Genomic DNA, 20,638 nt, shown 5'->3' on the forward strand with positions numbered 1-20,638 from the left:
GAGATAACAAACTCATAATGATGATCCACTAATCTCTCTTTAGTTCCATACATTTCTCAACCATCTAGACACATAACCCTATCCTCCATGATCTCCTCCATGAGGTCCATGATCTTCTCCATGAGATCATGATCTTTTCCATGAGGCTTATCTTATCAAATTCGAATTTGATCATTCAAGGCCACATAAAGATTCCCTGGAAGCTTCCTTTGTACCTACACATGTCAACAAACTCATTCCAATTGTTAGGTATAAGTATAAGCATATTATTTTCTAAAGTTTAGCCATAAATCCACTTTAAAATGTTAAGAATTAATAAACTTTGGAAAAGCATAGTTATAACCCAATAATGAGGTAAATGTAATGATGTGGAGGTGGAATGGAGGTGACATGAAGGTAAAATGTGAAGATATTGGGGAATAATGGAGTGAAAATAAGGACAATTTTGAAGCCCAACATACCCCCAAACTGAAGGTATTGCGTGTCCTCATGCAATCTATTACATTACTTTTTGTACTTGATCTTTGGCTTAAACTCTGCATGATATCATTTACTTAACTTTTGCAAAGCGTTATTTTGATGAACTACAACTTGGTTGGTTCTTGTGTTTCAACCATATTTTGTTTGTTGCCTTCAATGTACGATCTTTGCATATTGATAATGTGAATTTTATTGCAGAGTATTTTTGTTGGAATGCATCATGGTTGGTTCTTGTGTAACAACCATGATTGTGTTGGCATCCAATTAACTTTTAAATACTCTTGACAAAGCCATTTGTATGCTCATGTAATCGTGAATATATTTTGAAGGTAAGTGGGGTTTAGAATGTGATATATGAATGTGGATGTTATATGAATATGACAAAGTATATGTGTAAATGTATCCTTCCCCTTAAACGGATGGTTTGGATAGTTATGTGAAATGGGGAAAGGAAGGGGAAAGGAAGTGAAGTTTTTCCAAAAATTATTATTCTAACTTTTCAAGGAATTTAATGGTTAAAAGTTAGAAAATATCATACCTTAACTTACCCTTCCAAAGATGGATGAGAGTTGTGCACGTGTGGCTGCAAAAATGTCGTTCATAGTCCTCCTTACTTGGTTGTGAAAATGGTGGATGAAATCGAAAAAGTGAATCTTTTATTGTTCCTGCATCTGCTGCTAAATCTGCTATGGGATCTTCTGCTGAATGTTCAGAATCTGCTGCTAAATCCTCCGCTGCTGGATGATGAATCTGATGAGTCTGCTGAATATGGCTGAAAATCTATAAGGCTTGGAAGGTATACAAAATATAGAAGTTACATTTCCCCCCCAGCCTTATTTATTGACTTGTCCTCAAGTGATGACAAACTGAAAAACAATGAAAGGAGATTGGTTGCATCTGCTACAAAATATGGGTCTTCAAGTCTTCAACGCTCGATGGCACAAATATTACTATGTGATTAAATGTGTCGATGTTGAACATAGCAAGAAGTTGTTGACTTAGTGGCCGTTAATGAATGCCCCTAGCCAACACAAGAGCTCCCACCATTGATTCCAATGGGAGTCAGGATGTCTAACACGTCTTTGTAGGTACGAATAGATTTGTCGTGGTCGAGTCACCTACAAGATCCAACGAACAAGGGATATTAATGTACTCCCATTGTTCATTGGCAAGAGTACTTGCCATTAAGGCATGCAAGCCTCTAGGTGTTTTTTCAATGATACTTAGACTCTAGGACTTTGACTCAAGTAGGGTTTTATTGGCGGAAATGAAGGGGAATGGTAATGACAAGGAAAATGGCAATAAGCTTGTAAAGAATGGATGTAAGGAAAGGCATGGTGTATGAATAAGAACTCTTGCTGTGAAAAATGGATATGGAAATGTCATGCTTACAATTGGTGGAATTCAAAATCTTTTTCAGAAAGGGAGGTGGAAGGTAGTGGTTGTGGAGATGGATTTGTCTTCAGAATTTTTCATGAATTTAGTCTTTGGAAGACTAATTGTCGTCACAATGCAATCTCCTTAATGATCACTTTGTTATCCTGTAACCTGTAAAAAAAACTTGGCAGAAAGAAAACATAAGTTTGTTCAAGAAGAATTGTGCATTTCCTTCATGATTCTTACGCAAAAATTTCATACCAAATAAAACAGTTTTAAGAAAAATCCAAGTGTTGAAAGTAACTCAATTCATGATATCAGTTTCAATCCATTCTTAAAAACAACCATGAAAAATAATACTCCCTGTTTGTGTCAGATAACTCATGAAATGTACTTGGCAAAAAGATGGACATTAGAAATATCTGTTGTGTTCTGCATATTAGTGCATCATAAAACATACAACAGAAAGATGTGATGAGTTAATGCCAACTTGAAGCTATCGAAACAAGAATCCTCCAATGTTTGATAAATCGATTTTTGAAATTTGTTTCCAAGTATTCCATTTTTTTATTTTCAAAGCTGTGTGAATTTTGTGATTTTTTTTTTTTTAATTATCAAAAGTACTATTTTTTTTTTTTTTTAATTTATCAAAAGTAATAAATAAATGAAAACATAATTTTTTTATGTTGATTTTACTAATTTATTTATATTTTTTTAAACAATAAATTAAAAACATAAATTTTTTAATTTATTATTTAAGTTGAGTTTTTTTTTAAATTGTAAAATCAACAAAATTTTATTTATTAAAACCTAAAGAAAAATTCTAAAAATAAACTATCACTAAAATGAAGTTAGTTTTTTTGTTTTTTTTTGTTTTTGTTTTTTTTTTTAATTAAAAATAAAATAAAAATAAGAAAATCACAAGAAAATTGTTTTGTGTTGTTTTGATTTTTTTTTTTTTTTATTATCCAAAATATTAAATAAAAAAGGAAATGTTTACTTATTTTTTATTTTATTTTTTTAATCAACACGCAAAAAATATATATTTTTTATTTAAATAACAAATTAAAAACAATTGTTTTTAATTTATTATTTATGTTGATTTTTTAGATTTTTTATTTGTAAATAATAAATAAAAAACTAATTAAAAAAATAACAAACGGTAAACAAAAATGTTTCACAACCGTAGAGCTCACAACCATCTGCAATAATGATCCTTTAGATTTATTCTTCATCATCCCCGAAATTGCGGTTCCAACACAAACCCTCAAATGAAACCAAAGAAAATCACGCCGCAAGTTCGGTGGAAAGTGATAAGTGTTCGGTGGAAGATCAATGCAGAATTCTCTGAAAGGAAATCAATAGAACCGTATAATCTGAGAATGCCCCATCGAAAGTCCACCGAGAGGCATCAAAATTTCATGGCACAATGCCGTAAACAGAAAATGCAAACCCTCATCGGTTAAATTCCACATAGCAGATGTCGTATTTTAGGTACAACCCATCGCTGTGCACCACGTAGTCACTGGCGAAATCGTAGGCATTCAAGACCACGTAGTCGTTTTTAATAACAATGAAATTCGAAACCGCTTGCTACTGCCTCGGTCACGGCAGCTTCCTCACAAAATCCTCTGAAGTTAATGAAAATCCTTGTTTTCTTCACAAAATCAGGAGAAAATAACGCAGATCCCAAATTTTCAGGAAGAAATCCTGATGTTTCTGGCGATGTGATCGCAGGAGGAAGTGGATGAATTAGTTTCGGGACTACTTACAAGGTCCCTGCCAAGAACTAGGATTGCACCTGCTTTATTTGCAGTACCGCAATAATTGGTGGCAGAGAAAAGAGTTATCAAATGGCCTTGGGCAAAACGCTCAAAACCATCCATTACACATTCATGTGCTTGTACAATGAGCTGTAGATCATTATGGTTGCAAAACTCCATCACTCGATCAGACCCAAATGTAACCAATCCAGGCCCTCTAGCATTTGGTCGCAAACCCTCCATACTATTATTCTCCATAGCAAATCATGAGAACTACCGATCCTGCTTCCATAGTTATAGGGCGTTGCAAATTTTCAATCTGCTCAACATGGTTAATTGATCTTCCAATACCGCCATGCATGCAGATTATTTTTTCTCAATAAGTGCTGCTAGAGGCAACCAATTAAATAATTGGTTGATACGATGCCATGCCCATATTCCATCCCTTTCACCCATGTGCTCAATGCACTCAATTCGAAACCCAAAAAGTGCATTAATATCCGCAGCCTCATGATTTCCCCGGATCAAATGAACATTGTGTGGATACGCAACCTTAAGAGCCAGACTATGTTGACCTCTGTCTACATAATCCCCAAGAAAAAGATAGTCGATATACGTTATATCTCCTGCTGTTGATGGAGCACCATACTCATCAAACAAACGCATTAGATCCCCAAACTGACCATGTAAGTCCCCAAATATCTTTACTGGGGCTCTGATTTGCAAAACACTTGGCTCACGTGAAAATATGCGTTCTGCATGATCACAAAGCTCAGCGATTTCATTGCAATCTAAGAAGAATTGCCGGCGCACTGGAGGCTTCCAACCACGAGGTTTTAACAAATATGCTAAGATTTTATTAGGCACACTGTTAATTGACATCTGCCTGTCCAACAATTTTCTGGCTGCATTAGCACTTTTAGGTGTTCCATAGCTTACTTGCCGACCTGGAATGACATTGAAATGATGGAAAAAAAAATTGGTCGGTTTTCAAAAGAAATAATGAAATTGAACCTATCTCTAGAAAATGGTTAGTTTCCAAAAAGTAATTTTTTATTTTTTTCATTATTATTATTATTTTTTAATGTTGTTTTTATTTAATGTTTTGCATTTTTTTTAAATATCTAAAAAACAAAAAAAATGATTAGTTTTTTTTAAACATCTAAAAAAACAGAAACAAAGAAAATGGTTAATTTTTATTTTTATTTTTTTTTAATAATAATATGTATATATATGATACATATATTATTATTATTTTGTGGAAATTTTTATTTTTAAATCTAAAATTAAAAAAACTAAATTTCATCTAAAAATTTAAAGATGTTTTTTTTCTCATTCACAAAATTCTTTATTGTCATATTGCAGATTAGTTATCCAGCAAGAGTATTTTTATTTGAACAAAATCAATAGATTTTCTGATCTTCCTGATCGCATGAAGCGCAGGAAGAGAGCATACTAATCGATTGATTTGTTTTTATTTATGCAAGGGGGGTTTTTTAAAAAGACTGAATTTAAAACTAGCTAAATACTAAAACATCAGAAAACTCAAACTTGAACTCCTTTGTGAAGATCCTGCTGTCACCAGGTCTCACAAGTTAGTTTTTCTAAAGAAAAATACTAGTACTGAATTAAATTCCTAATGCCTAATCCCTTAGCACCATCCCCGGCAACGGCGCCAAAATGTTGGGCAATTTATTTGCTTAAATTGCTTTCATTAAATTATCAACCAGGGAAACTCGTAAGCTTGTGATGGTGCCAGCAATATATATGCAGGAGTAGGCAACTAACTCTATGTCTAGCTAAATTATTTACGATTCAATATAATATGCAAGGGAAGAGGCTCCTAATGAAGGAGGTCTTGGTTGTCCTTCCCTACAGTATCATAGAGAAATCATTGATTACATAAAACCAGAAACTTGAAATAAAGACAAGAGAATGAACTTTAATTGTTGTTCAGATTCAAAGAGAGAGAAAGACTAACTTAGTCTCTTGATTGTCCCCTCATATACTAATCCAAACTAAACTAAGATTCATTCATAAGCATAAGAAATGAAATGACTTGAAACATAAAAGCAAAAGAATGAATTTCAATTATCATACAAATCAAATGGAGAGAGAGCCTAATTTAGACCCTTGGTTATCCCCTCATATGATACTTGAAACATAAAAGCAAAAGAATGAATTTCAATTATCATGCAAATCAAATAGAGGAAGAGCCTAACTTAGACCCTTGGTTGTCCTCTCATATGCTGATAAGATTCTAATTTAAAACTCATTCATCAATCACAAACAAATCCTCAAACATCTAATCAATTAAATGAAATAAGATCTAATATGAAATAAAATGTTTCTCTCATCCTTTTAGAGTGAGCTCAATTCTCTTAAGAATAAAGTGACAAATTATTCCATATACTACATTAAGGCAACTTATATCTAAAACTATAAAATGGAAATTTATGTAAAATGAAGCTTTATTCTATTCCATCATAAATTGGATACATGCTCCAACAGTCCTCCCTTTGGAAAGGAGGAGGTACTCCTATTTATACAATGGGATGAGATAACAAACTCATAATGATGATCCACTAATCTCTCTTTAGTTCCATACATTTCTCAACCATCTAGACACATAACCCTATCCTCCATGATCTCCTCCATGAGGTCCATGATCTTCTCCATGAGATCATGATCTTTTTCATGAGGTTTATCTTATCAAATTCGAATTTGATCATTCAAGGCCACATAAAGATGTCCTGGAAGCTTCCTTTGTACCTACACATGTCAACAAACTCATTCCAATTGTTAGGTATAAGTATAAGCATATTATTTTCTAAAGTTTAGCCATAAATCCACAAATGTTAAGAATTAATAAACTTTGGAAAAACATAGTTATAACCCAATAATGAGGTAAATGTAATGATGTGGAGGTGGAATGAAGGTCACATGAAGGTAAAATGTGAAGATATTGGGGAATATTGGAGTGAAAATAAGGACAATTTTGAAGCCCAACAATGGGCGATAAGAGTTCGTTCAGTACCTTGGAGGAGAAAGACCTCAAGATACTCATAGAGATGGGTGACGATGAAAGGTACCGTGTTTTAGGTGAAGGTACGATTGCTTTTCAGAGGGAGCATGGAGCTCACATCACCTTGATAGATGTGAAGTATGTGCCAGGACTGAAGAAGAACTTGGTATCGATCGCGACGGTGGAGGACAAAGGCTACAATGTTGTCTTCAGTAAGGGAAAGGTTTTCCTTAGACACATCACCATGGTTCAGGCGAAACAGACCGATTCACTGGTACAAAACATGTATGCTCTTGAATTCAAGATGCATGAAAGGCCTTGAGGAGCAAGGAAACTATTAGAGACTTGGTGGTTGAGAGGGAGAGTACATTACCTCTCAACATGCAGTGCCAGAAGAAGTCTTAGACAATTGTGGAGGAGCCACAATTGGTGAAGTAGCTTCAAGAGGTTATGGAGCAGCCACAACTGGAGAAGCTAAGAGGAGATCGAGTGGAGGCATTGACTCATGTAGAGACCTCCAATAGGGGGAAATTTCGAGCAAGTGGGTGGAGGGATCACATGCATCCATACCTCTTGGTGTGAGGTGGGGCGATGTGAAGTGATAGTCCCAAGAAGACTAAAATAGTGGTACAATCCTTGAGGTACCTAGCCTCTTTGATTAGACCTTGCTATGAGAGCCTTGATGAGGAGTAGTGGGACTAGCTGAGTGGGTAGAGATGAATGCGGATGGATCGACAGAGAGATAAAGTACAGGAGTCCCAAGACAACATAGAGCTAGTAGGCTATAATAATGTGAGAGGCACAGGAGTGTTGCACCAGTGCATGATGGCACAGAGAGGTGTGCAACAGTGTGAGATGCAAGGAGCTATTACAGTAGCGCAAAGGTCAGAGAGGGAGAACTTTTCAGTGTTAGAGGGAGCTTTAGCAATAGAGGGCATTTCTAGCCCAACAGGGAGGTCAGTTGGGAGATCAGTTACTTACTTCTTAGTAACTGAGTTGCAGTGTAGCAGTGGGTAGCACAATGCAACATGATGAGAGGAGGTGCAGTGCAGATGCAGTGCTAGGAGAAAGAACCAGCAGCATCATGGATGCAATAGGAGGAATCAGTGTGATTGATGCAATCAGAGATCAAAGTGACAGAGGCTAGAGCAGTCAGATACTGAAGGGCACAAAGGTGCAAAGTTTTCAGTCAACAGAGGAAATAGCAGTCAGAGACTTTGATGACAGAGGCATCATTCTGATTCAGGTTGGATATTTTTGTGTTCCTAGAGTTGCTAGAGCAACAACACTTGAGAGAAGTGTTGCATGCAAAACATTCCAAAGGTTCAGGATCGGGTTCGAGTTGAATGCCTTTCTTGTTGAGAGGGAGTGTGGAAAATAGCAACAAGAAATGCTAAAAATAGCTTTGCTATAAATAGCATTTTAAGATATACTCCAACTCTGTTGGAAATAGAAAAAAATAGAAATGCTAAAAATAACATTGCTATAAATAGAATTTCGGGATATATTCCAATTTTGATTTGTCCTTGAATCAAAAATGAGAATTAAAATTCGAATTTAGTCTCACCAGCTGTTTGAAAAATAATTAATTGATTCATCTTGAGTTAATTAGTTGGAGAAATTCAAACATGAAGTCATTGTGAATACATGCAATAGTTATCCCTTAATTAAGGAGATACGGATGAGTTGTATCTGAGTTGTAATTAGTTAGCTCAGTTAACTAAGTTAAGTCTAGTTAAATTAGTTCCAAACAGCTTGAGGAACTAATTGTGAGTTTAGTCAGTTAATGCATGGATGCATGTAACTAGTGTTCTCTAGATAACTGAATATTCTATCATAAATAACTCATGCATGTCATTTCAGATAGAGACCTAGTTGATATTAAAGGAAGGGACATTGTACTATCAGTTGGACGAATTTTCCTATATAGGAAACTCATCCATGTAGAAGGAATCATCTCCTTCAAGATTGCGCAATTATTTTAGAGGTCAGTGTTATGTGTGAGGTGAGAATCACACAGGTTACAGCTGGAGGACCCAAGAGAAACTGTGCAAGGAAATAGGAGGCTTGGAGGACTGAAGGAAGGCATATGTGTTGTATATTCTTTCTATGAGCAGCAATGAGGGATTATATTGAGAGCTAGATAGCTTGTGAGCTAAAGCTTTGTGTAATCCTGAGATATTTCCACTTGTATGATAATACAGATAGCATGGTTTTTAGCTGAGGCTTTCCCTAGAGTATTCTTTTGTGTTTCATGTGTATGATTTCTTCTTCTCTGTTATGTGTTCTATTTGATCTTGCTCAAAATCAATTAAGCTTCCAAATTTTTTTTTGTATAAGTAGACCAAGTATTTTGCTTTAGTATATTGCATTATCAAGTGATCTACAGTGAGAATTTCTACATGGTATCAGAGCTAGCTAATCTATAGAGAAATTTCTACATGGTATCGGAGCAAAGGTGGTCAAAGCGGAGAACAGTATACAAATAAGGGAGAAGTTCGAAGGTTGAAGTTCTTAATTATAGAAATCGAATTCTTATCACATCTCAAAGTTCACCAATGGTGTTCAATGGTTTGAGACTTGAGTATGCCCTAGATGGCAGCTCGAATTATATAGCCTGGAAGGATCACATGGAAGTGGTATTAGAGGACAACGGTTTGAAGGAATTCATTGATCAAGGAGTCCCCAAGCTAGCAGCAGCTAATGCCCAAGAATTGGCGGAATGGAAGAAATGTGAGGCTAGAATGAGGAGGATCGTTCTAGAGGGAGTATGAGACCATATTGTCTTGAGTCTCAATGGGAAGGAGACACCGTTTTCAATGTGGAAGACATTGAAGGATATATATCATAACAACAACGATCAGAGGAAGCTGGCACTGAAAGACAAGCTTCGGAAAATCAAGTGTGAAGAGGGTGACACGATCTCTATATATTTGAACAAGCTCACCACCTATAGAGATGAGCTTGGAAGTGTAGGAATCATGACAACTGATGATGATATGGTGAGACTTTCTCTCCTCGATCTTCCTAAGAGCTGGGATAGCTACCAGGACTCAATAAATGGAAGAGAGAAACTACCAGATTGGGAATGACTGTGGTTGAATCTCATGCAGGAGGAGATTAGGAGGAGCACCAAAGATGGTTCTTCATCCAAGGATGATGAAGAAAATCTAGCCTTAGCCAGTAAGGCAAGGAAAGGGAAGGAGAAGGATTATCGTAATAAATCGAGTTCTTCTCATGGTGGGAAGAAGATTGACAAATCTAAACTGTGATAATTTGATTGTCATGAGGTGGGCCATTATGCAACTAATTGTCCATTGAATAAATCCAATAAGGGATCCTTGGAAGGATATTAAGGTGAGCCATTGGCCTCTGAGTTCGAATTGGATTTTACCCTCATTGCATGCATGGTTTCATCGATGATGGGTTGTGGTTGGTTTCTTGACAGTGGAGCCTCATTCCACATGACTGACGATAAGAGTTTGTTTAGTACCTTGGAGGAGAAAGACCTCAAGATACTCATAGAGATGGGTGATGATGAAAGGTACTGTGTTTCAGGTGAAGGTAGTATTGCTTTCTAGATGGAGCATGGAGCTCACATCACCTTGACAGATGTGAACTATGTGCCAGGACTGAAGAAGAACTTGGTATCGATCATGATGGTGGAGGACAAAGGCTATGATGTTGTCTTCAGTAAGGGAAAGTTTTTCCTTAGACACATCACCACGCTTTAGGTGAAACAGATCGGTTCACGGGTACAGAACCTGTATGCTCTTGAGGTTAAAGATGCATGGAAGACCTTCAGGAGCAAGGAAAATGTTAGAGACTTGGTGGTTGAGAGGGAGAGTACATTACCTCTCAACATGCAGCGCTAGAAGAAGTCTCAGACAATTGTGGAGGAGCCATAATTGGTGAAGTAGGTTCAAGAGGTTGTGGAGTAGTTGTAATTGGAGAAGCCGAGAGGAGACTGAGTGGAGGCATGCACTCATGCAAAGACCTCTAGTAGGGGTAAATTTCAAGCCAAGTGGCAGAGGGATCACATGCATCCATACCTCCAAGTGTGAGGTGGGGCGATGTGAAGTGATAGTCCCAATAAGGTTGAAATAGGGGTAGGATCCTTGAGGTACCCAGCCTATTTGATTAGACCTTGCTACGAGAGCCCCGATGAGGAGTAGCAAGACTGGATGAGTGGGTAGAGATGGATGTGGATGGAGCAGCAGAGAGAGCTACAATGCAAGAGTCCCAAGATAGCGCAGAGCTATCAGGTTGCAGCATTGCGAGAGGCACAAGAATGTTGCACGAATGTAGGGTTTCACAGAGAGGTGTGCAATGGTGCGAGATGCAAGGAGTTATTGTAGTAGTGCAGAGGTCAAAGAGGGAGAACTTGTCAGCGATAGAGGGAGCTTCAGCATTAGAGGGTGTTTCTAGCCCAACAGGGAGGACAGTTGGGAGATCAGTTACTTACTTCTTAGTAACTGAGTAGTAGTGTAGTAGTGGGCAACATGATGCAACATGATGAGAGGAGCTGCAGTGTGGATGCAGTGTTGGGAGAAAGGACGAGCAGCAGCACAGATGTAGTAGGAGGAATCAGTGTGATTGATGCAGTTAGAGATCAAAGTGAGAAAAGCTAGAGCAGTCAAATACTGAAGGGCACATAGGTGCATAGTTTTTAGTTGACAGAGGCAATAGCAGTTAGAGACTTCGATGACAAAGCCATCATTTTGATTCAGGTTGGATATTTTTGTTTTCCTAGAGTTGTTGGAGAAACAACACTTGAGAGAAGTGTTGCACGCAAAACATTCCAAAGGTTCAAGTTTAGGTTCGAGTTGAATGCCTTTCTTGTTGAGAGGGAGTGTTGAAAATAGCAACATGCTAAAAATAACATTGTTATAAATAGCATTTTAGGATATACTCCAACTCTATTGGAAATAGCAAAAAATAGAAATGCTAAAAATAACATTGCTATAAATAGCATTTCGGGATATATTCCAGTTTTGATTTGTCCTTGAATCAAAACTGATAATTAAAATTTTAATTTAATCTCACGAGCTATTTGAAAAGTAATTAATTAATTCATCTTGAGTTAATTAGTTGGAGAAATTCAAACATGAAGTCTCTGTGAAGACATGCAACAATTATCCCTTTGATTGAGGAAGTTATCCCTTAATTAAGGAGATAAGGATGAGTTGTATTTGAGTTGTAATTATTTAGCTCAGTTAACTGAGTTAAGTCCAGTTAAATTGGTTCCAAAGAGTTTGAGGAACTAATTGTAAGTTCAGTCAGTTAATGCATGCATGCATGCAACTAGTGTTCTCTATATAATTGTCATAAATAACTCATGCATGTCTTTCAGACAGAGACCCAATTGAGATTAAAGTAAGGGACAATGTACTGTAAGTTCGAGGAATTTTCCTATATAGGAAACTCATCCATGTAGAAGGAATCATCTCCTTCAGGATTGCGTAGTTATTTCAAAGGTCAGTGTTGTGTGTGAGGTGAGAAGCACACAAGTCGTAGTTGGAGGACCTAGGAGAAACTGCACAAGGAAATAGGAGGCTTGGAGGACTAAAGGAAGGCATATGTGTTGTCTATTCTGGCTATGAGCAATAGTGAGGGATTCTACTGAGAGTTAGATAACTTATGAGCTAAAGCTTTCTGTAATCCTGAGATATTTCCACTTGTATGATAATACAGATAGCGGGGTTTTTAGCTAAGGCTTTCCTCGGAGTATTCTTCTATGTTTCATGTGTATGATTTCTTCTTCTCTGTTATATGTGTTCTATTTGATCTTTCTCAAAATTGATTAAGCTTCCGCAAGTTTGTTTGTAGAAGTAGATAAAGTATTTTTCTTTAGTATATTGCATTATCAGGTGATCTATAGTGAGAATTTCTACATGTTCTAGGTTGTATCCCTTCATATTATTAGATAATATAAAAGGAAGTACTATTAATTTTTCTTGGAGTTAGATTGTTCTTTGCTTTGATAATTGCATTTTTTCATTTATACATTAAATTCATCCCATAAAATTAGAACATTATTCATATTTACATCATTATTCAATAAAATATGCAACTATTTAGAAAGAACAATATCATCATCATCAATGCAACAAAACATAAAGTAACAATAGAAGAAATTCATTCACACATAGAGACACTAGGATTGGTTGGAAACCAAGGAAAAGCCTAGTATGGGGAAAACCCTTTCAAATTCTTCTTCTTATTAGATTTCCATTGAATGATTCAAAAAAAGAGAGTACAATGATCCATATCTTCATCCATACAACTGTCCAACAACATAAACTAAAAGATATTCATGAAATGAGCCAAACAATGCTAATACTCAACAAATTACATCAGAAGCCTATAATCCACTGTCACTGTTAGCAGTCAACTGCTGAACCTTCTGGTCAAAATAAAAATGCTACTTCAGGTCCCAATCATAGGGAGGAAGTGGGCATGTGAGTGGTTGGGAGCTTTTAGTCAATCCCTTGAACATGCAAGCCAACAACTAGTTGAATCTGTCCTTTGGTAAGCTTATGAATGAGAAAAAAAACCCTAGAAAAATATGCGTGAGGTTCAGACCCTACAATTTCACCTTCTTGTGAACACATTTTTTTTCCTTTGGTAAGCATGTGACTGAGAAAGAAACCCCTAGAAAAATATGTGTGAACTTCAAACCCTACAATTTCACCTTCCTGCGAACCCATTTCTCTGTGAATCTGCCTCAGACCTGTGTGAGCCAGAAACAAGAAAGAAAATCGAAGAATGATCCATTATGATATCCAAATGAGGTGGTCACTTGTGTTTATAGACTTCCAAGGGTGTCCAATTTGCTTTAGGGCCGACCTGATCAAATATGCACATGTGGGATTATAATTCAAAAATGCACTTTCCCTTGTCCAAATTTGATGATCTTTAGGTCGATTTTGGTCCTCTCGAAAATGGGAATTTAATGAAATCATCATATCCATAAAATGAGTTGTAAAATGTGGAATTTGGGCCTAGTTTCCAATATTAACACTCCCTCTCAACTAGGGAGGATTCCGCCAACATCATGTCATGTGTATCCTGTCATAAAATCATATCCAATATCAGGTATCTCATCATCACATATCATCAATGTTCATCTTGATTCATATCTTGCTTATTAATGCTTATATATTGATTGTGTCTGCTCATATGCTGAACATTCTTGAATCTTAAAGTATTATAATTTGACATTGGAGGGGAGATCAATCTACCACCCTCTATCCATCAGGGAGCCACTACTACCACTTAGAATCTCTTCTAGTGTGGATCCAAATGACACCACATGGGAAACATCAGTGGGGAGCCAAATATATGACCCACATCAACATCAGAGAGCTTAGATCAATCTAGAACAACATTGAGGAGCTTCATCTTGCTATATATTAATTAATGGAGCAATGAAATACATAAAATATTGTGGAAACATAAATACAAAAACATATAAAAAAGAGAGACACAGATATATATGGTTCACCCAATTTGATCGATGCCCTTAGAGAAACAATCCTTCCTTTTATATTATCCAACAAAATGAATATATACAACCTACAACATATTCCCTGTAATTTCCACTTCGCTCTCACACAACCTCCTCTCTCTCTTTCTCTCGCGCACTCAAAATAATAATAAAAAACTGCAATACCCCCCTGGAAACCCCTCAAACTATCATATGGGTGGTGTCGTTTCCACCCCATTTAGGAACCATGGTATAACGCGGCTGAGACCTATGAATCAGGCTCCACACCCAACAATCTCACTTGGAGACTGATTATATAAAACCCATCGTTGCTTCACTTGTTGGACAATGCCTCCACTTGGACCTGGTTATTTCTCATCTTAACCATCATACTTGAATTTTAATTGAAATTGAGCAAAATCTCAATTTCTCCCTTGTTACAAATTTTGTTAACATATCTATAGGATTCTTTCTAGTTTGTACCTTTTCTAGCTTCAAATATCCATCTTCTAACACTGTCCATATGAAATGGTACTGGAGTCGTATATGTTTAGTGTTGGAATGAAAAGTTGATTTCTTTGCAAGATCCCAGTTCATCCATAAACCTTCGTAAACAAATCATATCTTTACTAGCCTCTGTAGCAACAACATACTCTTCTTCCATTGTTGAAAGTGCAACAATGTTTTGAAATTTTGAAACCCAACTGATAATTGTTCCACCTACAGTAAACACATACCATATGGTTCTCCTCATGTTATCTCTATCACCTAACATATCTGCATCAACATATCACTGTAGAGAAATTTTTGAACCATCAAAGCATAATACTTGATTTGTGGTACCTCTTAAATCATGAGAATCCACTTCACTACCATCCAATGCTCTTTTCTTGGATTTTTCATATACCTACTTAAAAATCCCACTGCATGTGTAATATCAAGCCTTGTATAGACCATTTCATACATTAAGATTCCCACTGTTTATTTATATGGAACTTTACACATATAATCCATCTCTTCCTGGGTCTCAGGATACATCTCCTTAGTTTGGAATGGCTAGCCAAAGATGTACTAACTATTTTTCACTCTACATATAAAATAATCCAAACACCTTTTCTATGTACTCACTCTGAGACCATGTTAATTCGTTATTTTTCTAGTCTCTATTTATTCTCATACCAAGGATTTGTTTTGCAACACCCAAATCCTTCATTACAAATGAATTTGCCAATTTTCTTTTGAGCATGTTTATTTCCTACATATTAGACCTTGCAACAAGCATGTCATCTATATACAATAGAAATATAATATAACTGCCATCATTTTTCTTTTTAAGATAAACACAATGGTCATATTGACATCTAGTATAACCTTGTTCATACATAAACCTGTCAAATTTTAGATACTACTACCTTGAAGCCTATTTTAGGCCATTCAAACTCTTCTTCAATTTGAACACTAATTTATCCTTCCCTTTGACTTCATACCCTTGTGGTTGCTGCATATATATTTCTTCCTCCAAATCCCCATGGAGAAAGGCTATCTTTACATTAACTTCTCAAGATGCATTTTTTTCTACCACTAGACTTAAAATAATTCTGATTGAAGTCATATCAACAAAATGAGAAAAAAATTCATCAAAATATATACCTTTCTTTTGTGCAAACCCGTTCACTACAACTCTAGCCTTATACCTCTGTTTTCCTCCAGCTTCTTCCTTCAACTTATAAACCCATTCATTCTACAATATTGTTTTACCTGCAAGAAACTTGACTAAGTCCAAAGTCTAGTTATGCATCAAGGAGTCCATCACTTCTTCCATGGCTTGCTCCCACTTCTTCCTGGTTTCTACGTGCATTTCTTCTTCATTTCTTTCCAGTTCACCAAAATCACAACAATACATAATATAATCAAGGAGGGTATCATTTGAGAGGTCTACTTATCTTGGTATATCTTCTAACACCACTTTCAGGTGTTTGAGGTGTTTGTTGTTATTGTGATTGTTGTTGTTGTTGTGGCTGTTGATCATTATAATTTTCACACACCTTTACTTTTTTGTGATCTCATCGAGCACTATGTATTCTGTTAGAGCCTAGATTTTCCTCAGGTTGAAAAGACAAGGTTCTAGGTCCACATCAAACCACGCTCAGCCTCGTAGCTAGCCCTACGAGGACAGGAGAGGGCTCTCTCCGGGTCAATCTCAGTGAAAGATAATCAATGGGGCTTGAGATGACTGATTTAGCAACTGATCTTAGGCTAGGTATGAAGTGAAAAGTTATGATTTGAGTTTTTTGGGGGTTTTGTTGGAAAAAGGGACAGGAAAATTTTGGGTCCGGGGATGAGGCCAGATTTTTGCAGAGGTCAGGTAGGGGCAAGGTAAGCAGTAGTTTTGATGCTTTGGATTTGAATGAATGGGTGGATTAGACCGGTGATGGGCCAAGGAGGGCAAGAAGGTCTCAAGGGTCCTCCTCAAACAGATGAAAACATGAAGAATTAAACAAAATATCCAGGCAGAGCATAGCAGTCCATGAATTCTACCTTAATCACTCTTTTGTTTAATTGCAGAAGACAAGAGAAGGGAAAATGATACACAATAACATCAATTAACTTACAAATACATAGAGAAACACACCATCAAAACATAAAGCCACATGGATCCCAACAAGTGCTGCAAAACCCTGGTCTTTCCTTTGCCAAAATTGCAGAAATGAAATGTACAATAGAGTGCTAAGCAATCCCAAGTGTCCAACCCTGAAAATGACTTAGAAATTACATAATATAGACAAGCCAAACCTATTACCTTGCCTCTAGGGGTCGAGCTCATCATTCTAGGAGCTGTTTGAACTAATTCTAAACAAGGAACTGAAATCTAGGTAGTCAAACAACTTACCCCTATATGCTAGGAAACTGATTCATTCATTCAATTTTCACCTTTTAGTGAATGAATCCTCTAGAACAAGTAAAAATGTGCCAATACTACATCATCATTATCAAATTACATCATTAAAGGTCAAGAGTAACTTCAAGAAGAAAAACTGGTCAAAACTGGGTGAATTTCTGAGCTGAACTGTGAAAAATGGGCAAAAATCCTGTATGCACCGCGCCTGATTCTCTATGTGTCGCGCCACTTTGGAGCTGATTTTGAGGCACTTATTGAAGTCCAAATTGAGCCCAAGTGTTTTTGATGGAAATTTTTGCCTGTCTACTTTCCAACCCAAGTGGAATTTCTGAATTTGGATGTCATTTGCCCCTCCAAAACTTCAATCTCCCAAGACTGCTTCCTGTGTGTCAAAATAGGGGTAGTGAGGTCATTTTTTGAGTGTTTTTGACCTCCTGAGGACTCAAAAATTGCCCAAATTTCTTAGCCATGCACCAACAACCATGATTTTTCATGAAAAATCCAGAAATGTAAACTTTTTTCAATTTAGAGCTCCCTAGCAAAAGCGTGCGCCACGTGGCGCGACGCATAGGGAGAAAAACCCTATTTTTTGTGCCAAATTTTGTCAAAATGCCAAAAATGCCCCAAATTTCTTGAAATTTGGGCTGGAGCTTCTCCATCAAGTGTCATGTTGGGCTAAAGAGGCTTTGACTAATATCTAAAGATGATCAAGCTCCCTTTGCCTCTTTTGCTTCCTTATTGCCTTCTTTAATTTTGCCTTTAGATTCCTTATTCATGCCTTGCAAACCTTTTTCCGCGCAATGTAGTGGAAAGCCATGTGTCTCAGCAATGATTTATCTCTGTCAGCCTTGTCTAGCAGTCCCTCTAAGTGGATGTTGACTCTCTCGAGCCAAGACTCTTGATCATCATTAATCTCTTATTCTAATGAAGTGAGCTCAACCCTTCTCCTTTGTGCACCTTGGCGATTCTCGCGGATGTTTTGTATCTCCATGATTGCTTGCTGATCTTCAAGCTATTTGTTCCTCTACTCCAAGTATTTCATATTCCACTTATCCCTCTCCAAGTCAAGGGATAAAGATTTGATCTCTGTTTGCTGCTCCTGGATGATCTCTCTAAGATGTGCACTTTGTGGGCCCGTATCTGTATCATCATCATGAATGAGAATGCCGTCAATCTCTTGTTCACCTGAAGGCCCCTCATCCTACATTAGCCTCTTGCCTTTGTCCTGTACCTATGGTGCTGATGTCGGAAGCGAGGCCCCTTCCACACTGGGTGGGGATAACACTCGCTTCGCTACTGCAAACAAATGTCTAGTGCCCCTCTGATATGTGATCAATACCGGCACACTAGCGATCTCATGGTGCTCATATTGATGAGAAGGTCCACCTGTCTCATGCTTAACCTCTGATAATCCCTGTGAAGCTCTGAAGAAGTCATGATAGATGAAATCATCCCAAGTGATGCCCTGTAATCCAAGCTGATGAACCACCAAAATCTTGATGACAGAAAAATGATAAACACTGTTAAGTTGCTGCTGAGGGGTTTTGTGCTGCACAAGGGTGGTCATCCTCTCTATGTTCTGGCAAATGAAATACGGAATGTTCATCATCCGTACCCTCGTGAAATGAATGAGCAACCTAATGTGATAAGCATATAAACGACAGAACCGTCCTTCACAGCTGAAATACTTCATGACCAGTTTCATTAGTGGAGCATATTCATCTTTAAGATATCAGAATGGAAACACTCCCTTGAGCTGCCTCAAGAAACTGGTTTTAATGTATGGCTCATAATGTTGTCGGTCAATCTTCTTCCTCTTGGTCCATGGTTCCCCAATGTTTGGTATGTCGGTTGCCAGTGAGACAGATTTTGGTGTAAGTGTGAAGGTGACACCAGCTAAGGTAGCCTGATCTCCATGTAGATGCAGCACAAATAGATGAGCCAACTCATGATGAAATTCAACATTAGCCACCTTTTCACAAAACTCATAGCATGACTGATGCTGAAAACAGAAAATGGCTAGAGGGCAGGCCTATAATTCAGTGAGGGTGATTGGTTCTTCTCTGATATGTCTACCACCTCTATGAGGCCTCTGGGTGCATGTTCCTCCATGGGTGAGTCACTTTGGGTTTCCATTTCATAATCAGATGAATGCTCAAATGCCATGACTATTGTTATTCAAACTGCCTTGGAGAAAATTATGTTGGTGTATGAAAACTATGCTGAACTGCTCTTTTAGTGATATGCCTAAATTCTGCCACCTAGGGGAAAACAAATGAAATAGGGACTGTTAGGAAGGGGAAATAATAGTAAGGGATTAGGAACTGTTGGGATAGATTTGTTAGGGAAATATTGGAGAGGGTTTGGGTTTTATGTGTGGGAATAAGGTTTAGGGTTTCACATTTAAAAGTTTTCGAAAGGGAATTTTGGATAGGGGTTTAGTAATTTTAAGGGATAGGGAACAATGAAATCAGGGGAAAAAATGGAGTCAAGGAGAAAAGAAAATGATGGAAAAGAGTAAGCTTGGTGGCAAACAATTTTTGAAACCCTAAACAACACTTTTCATATGAAGATTTTGACATGGTAGGGTTTGAGTTTTTGTTTTGACATTCGCCACATCAAACATAATATACACCATAAACTTGGATGATGAACAGTGAAGGAGGAGCTCAACCTACTTGCAATCAAATGAAATTTGCATGTTTTGAGCGTTTGGAGGCTGTTCTGGAAATTTTCGGGCCAACCAGCTGTGTGTGCCGCACAGCTTGCCCAACGCTCCGCGCCTTCCCGGTGCGTCGCGGCCGTGTTAATTTACACTGAATGATTGCGCCCAATGTGCCGCGCCTCCCCAGTGTGCTGCGCCACCTGCTCTATGTGCCGTGCCGGCTTTGAACACAGCTTCGGCTTGAAACTTTGCAAGTTTTCCCTCTCAACACTAGACTTCGACCCTCTTTGATCTCTTGGAGGCAAATGAATGTTTTGAAACCATGTGAACATCTTATAGTGATGGATTTGATTTTTGTTTCTCACAAACCCACTTTGTAATGTTTTGACTTGGCACTTTTTCCACAATTAATAAAACTTTGTCTTTTTGTTTCCCTTTTGATTTTTTGGCTTGAGTGATGAGTCTTTTGTCAATTTTTTACAGGGATAGTGGCATGTCTTGACAAAGGAAGACCAAGGCTGCGCCTGGAGAATTCAACAGCTGAATTTTTTTTAAATTACATGACAATTTATTACAAAGCGAAATGACGAATTTTCTTCAAAACAGAGTTTTGAAGAAAAGTCATAGTCGAGCATATGATGATGAAAATATTGAAAATGAACACTTAATAAGGACCTCCCTCATGGGTCTGCTGGCATTGTTGGACATTATTGAAGACAAAATTAACTAACCCTAGACCTAGTGACTGAAATGACTCTTGCTGATCAATAGACTAAAACAGGACTGTAAGTGATTTTAAAACTTGATTTTGATGAACAGACCTGAGCCAGCAATGATAAGGCATGAGGGGTAATGAATGACAAGACCCTTCCATCAGATTATGGCATGCCCCTAGTGGAATGCAGATGATCGAGCTGAATGAGACACCTAAAAATGAAAT

The 20,638-nt window shown here is 37.3% G+C and overlaps 1 pseudogene; it reads right to left on the reverse strand.

Annotated features, from left to right (window-relative positions):
* Positions 1-3,421: 3,421 nt before the first annotated feature.
* LOC149158579 (serine/threonine-protein phosphatase BSL3 pseudogene) overlaps positions 3,422-20,638 on the reverse strand; it is a 171,343-nt pseudogene continuing 154,126 nt past the window's right edge.

Source organism: Pinus tabuliformis, chromosome 5_2 (genome assembly GCF_031772625.1).
Source record: "Pinus tabuliformis cultivar Carrire ecotype Pingquan chromosome 5_2, CPIR1, whole genome shotgun sequence".
In the NCBI taxonomy this organism is placed as follows: Eukaryota; Viridiplantae; Streptophyta; class Pinopsida; order Pinales; family Pinaceae; genus Pinus; species Pinus tabuliformis.